This window comes from Limulus polyphemus, unplaced genomic scaffold (genome assembly GCF_000517525.1).
Source record: "Limulus polyphemus unplaced genomic scaffold, Limulus_polyphemus-2.1.2 Scaffold1030, whole genome shotgun sequence".
NCBI lineage: Eukaryota > Metazoa > Arthropoda > Merostomata > Xiphosura > Limulidae > Limulus > Limulus polyphemus.
This window is the reverse complement of record NW_013666640.1, coordinates 248,928-255,453: the sequence shown is the minus strand read 5'-3', so window position 1 is coordinate 255,453 and position 6,526 is coordinate 248,928. Positions and strand designations below refer to the sequence as shown.

Sequence of the window (6,526 nt, the reverse complement as noted above, 5' to 3'; positions counted from 1 at the left end):
CGTGCATCAGACATTGGCAGTTCTTCTTCCTTAGTCATTTGTTGCAATGAAATGGAAGTCATTGACCTTTTGAATATTAGACTCCTAGACTCGTCAACTCTCATAAACAATCATCTCCCCTAGTCGTGACATGCAAGGATACCATGCATTTTCTACCTTCTTGCTTTAATGTAGACATTTTCATAATTTTTCGTTTATTCTGGGTCTGTGCAGTCGTTGTGTGTGAAAACTGCATATACATAGAATAACTGGTAAATTTCGAATAATACTATATTAAAATAAGGAATTATGATAATATGCTGCAAAAGTATAAGCGTGATATTCAAAGAACTTGCGTGGTCTGTGGTTAGATCATTGGACTCGCAATCTACGAATCGCGGGTTCGAATCCTGTTACCGAACACGTTTGTCCTTTCAGTCGTGGGAGCTTTATAATGTGACTTCGGATCTCACTTTTTGTTGGTAAATAGTAGCTCAAGAGTTGGCGGTGGTTGGTGTTGAACTAACTGCCGTCCCTCTAGTGTATCACTTCTAAACTAGGGACGGCTAACGCAGTTAGCCATTGAAGAGCTTTGCGCGAAATTTAATAAACAAACATTGAAAATTAAAGTAAAAAAACCCACAATTTCAATAGTATACATTGATAGTAACCAACATTTTGCCATTTTAACGCTTAACTTACAGTTTCGGAGTAATTTCACCTTTCAATTAGAAGTTTGATTTGTTTCCCACAAAAATGAAATTAAAAATTCTTGGTTTAGCTATTTTTCAGGAGTAAGAAATATCTCGCCATCTATCTCCTTAACTCCAGCGTACTCTAACATCCGGGAATTTCATGCGGCGCCTTGCTAAGTAAGCAATAAGGCCAAACTAGGTTAGTAGGCGAATTATCGGTGGTTAGGGATGAATTCAGGTGTCGTTTGAACAGCTGAGTGTGATTGTGTAAGTTATAAGATCACCGGTGATTTTTGTATTGCGTTGGTTTCGCTTATTGCAACCGATGTTATCCACAGAGTGCATACACGAAGGACAAGCTATTTTTAAGTAAGTAACTTTTATTACTTGAAATTAACATTATGTTCATGTAACAGCACTACTTACTACTACTAGTAGTAGTACTGCTACCAATACTGTATTAGTAATACTAGGACTTCTACTCATAGGGCCTCCTTCCTTGGCTAAACTAAAGTAGATCTTAACGATTGGGCTCGGTGTTTTGCTTTAGGCCTAGGATTGAATAACTAACTTTTATTACTCGTACTAACGTTAGTAGTTACTGAGGAATCCCAGGACTAGTAGTAGGAGTAGTGCTACTGCTAGTTCTAGACTGCAAATACAAATTTAGTGTTATTTGACTAGCGTAATTGTAAAGACTCAAAGTGTAACATCAAAAACGAAACTTAAAAGTAACACATTAACGCATAATGTTAATAGTAGTTAGTACAGTCATTTCTTACATATTCATTTAAAAGAAATACTTTAGGCTTAATTTAAGTTTTTAATGTTTCTAAAACGTATTTTAACAAAACCTTTACTTTACTAAACTTTCAAAACATCTGTAAAGTTTCTAGTTTTGTGTAGTTATGCAAGGTCGAATAGTAAAAGTAAAACTCAGTGTGAACAGAGGTTTTCTTTCTGGACTGTACATTATGCTAGTAAAATTCATTCCTAGTTATTTTTATGTATCATTTACATTAAATCTGGACACAAAGTGACAAAGACTGTAAAGTTTAAAAGGAGTATTTTACACTTGTTGTAGGAAAATAAAATTCTAAATTTTTCTTTTATCCCAAAGTAACATAAGACTGGCAGACCTTTTTATTTAATTATATACTTCACCACACTTAACCAGTTTATAAATGTTTTTATTAATATTTCTTCAAAAGAAATATTCATAAAACATTTATGTTAAAAACAAAACTATAGCTCTTATCACCCTGTGATATACCAACTTTGTGTGCGTTTTGCTATCATTAACATAAAATATCTTAAACTTATTCTATAAGGAGAAGTATATATATATATATTTATAAAGTGTAGAACTTTCTAAACTATTGGATATAAAATGGATATTTAGTTCATAGAATATATCCTGATTCCCATCCTCTCTTAGCACTCAGAAAACTAAATTCAGTTTTGACATTCCAAATATTCACCAATCTTGTTTTTTCTTAAACTCTTGTAAAGTTCACTCTCTGCCACAATTGTGTGTTTTGTTACATTAGGAGGATAAAAACGTATTTCCCTACAGTATTTCCATAAGTGTAAAATGCTAATTTTAATATCAAGATCTTTGTGCCGAGTGTCGTTATACATTTTTGTAAATGTAACAGATACTGGACATGACTTAATGCCATACAGTGTGCTAGACTTTTGCTTCTTTGTGTGAACCCAACTGTAATGTTTCATATTTCATAGAATTTTGGTGATATATGCTATACTTATAGGAATGGCTATGCACTGTTTTGGTGCTGCAAAAAAACTAAAAATATTTTTATTTGTATCAAAAACCCAATTCAGTATCAGGCATTTTCAGGAGGCTATAAAGTTCATGTAAAACAGCTACAAGGTATAAAAGTTAAAAACTTAAACAGGTGTTTAACATTTTGCAAATACTTATATTTTCATCATCAAGAACAACTGTATAACTTATATGGGAGAATTAAACTACAATGTATATAGGTACAAAGGGATCACTTGATAAAATAATGAATAATTACCCCACTATGGGTTTGTGGTGTGTTTGGCTCTTGACTAACGAGATCACTATGTGGATACTTCTCACATATTGTTAAGGTTTGAATGATGTTTTGCACTTTTTAGTTTAAGTTCTTTTAAACCTTTATTGGATAACTAATTATATCAATTTAAAGAGCAGTTTAAGTTAAATTTACAAACATTTCAGTGACAAAAAATATACTGAATGGTTGAAAACAAAAAATTACAACTTGCAGCATTTTAGTGAATTTCAATTATGAACTATAGATTTGTTCTTGACATATATGCATGTATTTTATACAAGCAAAACCGCACTAGCTCTGGGTGTCAGGCTAGTAGATCATTACACCTCTGACATTGTGCAAATGAAAGCCTAAATGTTCAATAACTTCAATACTTGTGTATAAATACTTGTGATTAAATAAAAAAACAAAAGATTCAAGTTCAATAATATATTTTGTATATAGTGTTTTATATCACCCCATCTCCCCCAATATAACTTTGAACAATACTTGAACTGATGTATTTTGAAGTATCTTAGTTATTCTTAATTTAAGCAGTGTATTCCTGTAAATATTTCAGATATTCCCTAATATCCAATATGATGCTAGGAACACCGGATTAGTTGACTATATGTTAATTTACTTGCATGTTAAAAAGACATCTGGATTATATCTATGTGTATAGATAATAAATAACAAGTTCATTTGCTAAACATAGAAGGAAGATGTATGTGCAGGTTTAGTAGTAGATAAGAGAAAGAAGCATATTACTTGTCATCTTATATTGAAAAGTTTCTTGAGAATAGATGAAAATTAGTACCTACACTTGTTTATCCAAGAACAGTAAGGCTAGTTTGCAGGTTTACCAGTTTTTCTGATTGAAGAGTAAAGTTAATTCAAGTAAAAATGAATAATAATATATGATTGGTGTTAACATGAATAATATTGTTATTAACCATTAACCCTATTCTGATTTGTAAATAACTCCTGTTTAATTGATAAAAATTACACTTCAACAACTTAATCTAGTTCACATCATAACAGTTGTAGTTCATGTAATTTAATAATATAAATAGTGTCTCACTGTGTTGTATTCCAGCCAGCCTGATGAGCTATGGTATTGAGTAAGTGGCCTTCTTGGCATTGATAGAGTAGGCATTGTGATTGACATTGTTATACATTCATTCTTTTTTACTTTCACTCATAATTTCTTAGAATTGGCACTATAATGAATTTTCAGAACCCAGGAAGCTATATAGCAGTATGGCTACATGTCGTGGACTGCAACTCTTCTGGTATCTAATCGGAAGCCACAGAAATGCTGTGTTGTTAAGGAGGAATTTTAGTGAAGTTGTTTATAGATATTTGTGTATGTTAGGAGTTCTGTGACACTAGTTTCAGCTGTTGTTAAGGGTACATGTAGTTGGACTGTTATTTGTGGATTAAATGTGAAGCATAAAGATCTTACCTGAGAATAATTTGCTACTACAAACAATTAATAATATACTGGTTTTATGGGATTCACTAAAACGTATAAAACAATTGTATTTAATACTATTCAGATTTTTTTCATTAAAAACTTTGTCATCTAGATCTTGTTGTAGAAGTTAGACACAATGGTGTTAAAAGAACAAAAACTTACAGAAGGAAAGTAGGAGGAAATTTTACTTTAATATTTTCCATGAAATTAGAATGGGGAGGGAGAGATATTGAACATCTCATTTGTGAAAGAAAGGGATCCCAGATTAAGTTCTCTGGATATTTAGTTTCTTTGTGCTGCATTGAGAGAGTAGTTAAAGATATTCGAGTTTGATTACTATATTATATTAATGGAAAAGAAACATGCTGTACATATGTACTGTACAAATTGTAAAATCCTAAATATTTGCACAACACTGGTCATTGAGTTTCAGTCAAGATGTGGAGTATACATTTTACTGTATTTCATTTTAATAAAGGGCTGAAGTTTCAGTCATTGCTATTTTCTTGAGTAAGTAAAACCTTGGAATTAAAGAAAACCAGAACAATAGATCAAAACTATTCTTCAAGGGGAGCAAAAGAGTGATACAGCCACAGTAAAATGAAGGTGTCTCAAATAATTTCTGTAGTTGTCATCAGAATAGTGACTAATTTTAAGAAGGCTATATTAGCTATGTGACTCGGAGAATTCTGTTGGATTATTTAGATTTTGTTTCATAAAGATAGTGATTAGTTTCTTTATTCCAAATGCCATCATTGATCATGAGTATTTTATTTATTTGTCTCATTTAAAATTAGGTATGATAAGTTTTTAATTTTTACATTTGAGTTAAACTTATAACAGTAAATAAAAGATATAGATAAAAATATGATATTTAGTACTTACATCTGAAGTCTTGTCTTCAAGATTTTGCACTCGTAAAATCCAAGTCTATGTCAAAAATAATCCTAATTCAATATAATGATAATTTGGTCTTAGAATATATATTTTTGTAAATTTAATTATCCAGCTTAGAATACGAAACTTGTATAATTTGTATGGTTTTCTAACTAATATAGAAATGGCTTAAAATAATTACCATATCTCGTCAAACAGAACTCCAACAGCAGCATTCAAAGAACATGATGCCAAAATATTCAGTACTGCTTAACTCAAGGTCTTTAGACCCAGTAGTTGTCATTCAAGTGAAATCATCACTTTCAATTTATTTCAAATAAGTTTTGAAAGCAGGATGCTCAGACGTTTATCAATTTTCAATCTTTCTGACTTCTAGCTATAAGAAACTAAAAGGATATAGTGTGTTAGATGTTAAGGATTATACTTAAATGTAAATTCATTCTCTTGTATTTGTTGTCCTACAGACTAAACATTTCTAAAGTGAGGAAAACAATAGTTACTAAAATATGGTGATTATGCACTTACTTTCATATTTCTGCTGTCAGGAACAATAAAAAAAACTTTTATTTATTTATCTAAATATCTTAATTCATATTTTTACATATTTGCAAAATTAAGGCATACTCCATTTCCTTATGTATATAACATGTACATTCGCTATAGTTGATTTAATAGTAAGGATAGGTATAGCTGTACTATAATGTATGCCAATCTAATACAGCACAACAGTGAAAATGATTTTGAAAAATCTCACTGTTAACAGAAATCTTGCACTTTATGTTCCATATGAAAATACAATATAAAATTGTAGTAGAAGTACAAAGAACTATCAAAACTGTATAAGAACATTGGAAAAAAACTGATGTTATTACATAGTGGTGTCACAAGCTAAAAGCATATTATAAGTGTGTTATGTAATTTGAGGTTTGTATTTGCTAATTTTATTACTTTGATGACATAAATTATGAAAAAAAAAACTGCAAATTTTGTATTTAAAACCGCTAGAGGGCATATTGTGCCAAAACATACTAATGTTGTGAGTTTTAGTAAAGGTTATATTAAAACACAGTATTTGATACCCATTAGATAATATTATTGTATTGGTATTTGCCATAGAGATGTCTTTCATATAATATTTTTATTATGATATATGGTATATAGTTTGGGAAATTTTTCTATTATGTTTTGTATGATATCACAAACATTTTAGGTAGGATAGGTTGAATGAAAAAAGATTTGTGATTTTTTCTTTTGATATATATCTTTGGAGTTCAAGTTTTACTTAACCATTTCACCTTCATTCTGTAAATGTTAAAAAAACTCAGAGAAACATCAATTTTGGTATGTCATGTGGCATGTTGAATGCAGCACTGGTTTAAATAGATGTTTGTGAAGTCAAAATACTAAGTCTATAGTTTCATACAAATTAG

General features: G+C 30.4%; 1 protein-coding gene across 4 annotated transcripts in view; it reads left to right on the top strand.

The window, feature by feature from the left end:
- The first annotated feature begins 875 nt into the window (after nucleotides 1–875).
- The window catches only part of LOC106461780 (steroid hormone receptor ERR1-like), a 101,670-nt gene continuing 96,019 nt past the window's right edge, over nucleotides 876–6,526 (top strand). For all 4 annotated transcript variants that reach the window (XM_022388832.1, XM_022388828.1, XM_022388830.1 and 1 more), the window contains exon 1: nucleotides 876–1,043. The gene's annotated coding sequence lies outside the window, so the exon portion shown is untranslated. The remainder of the gene's footprint in view (nucleotides 1,044–6,526) is intronic.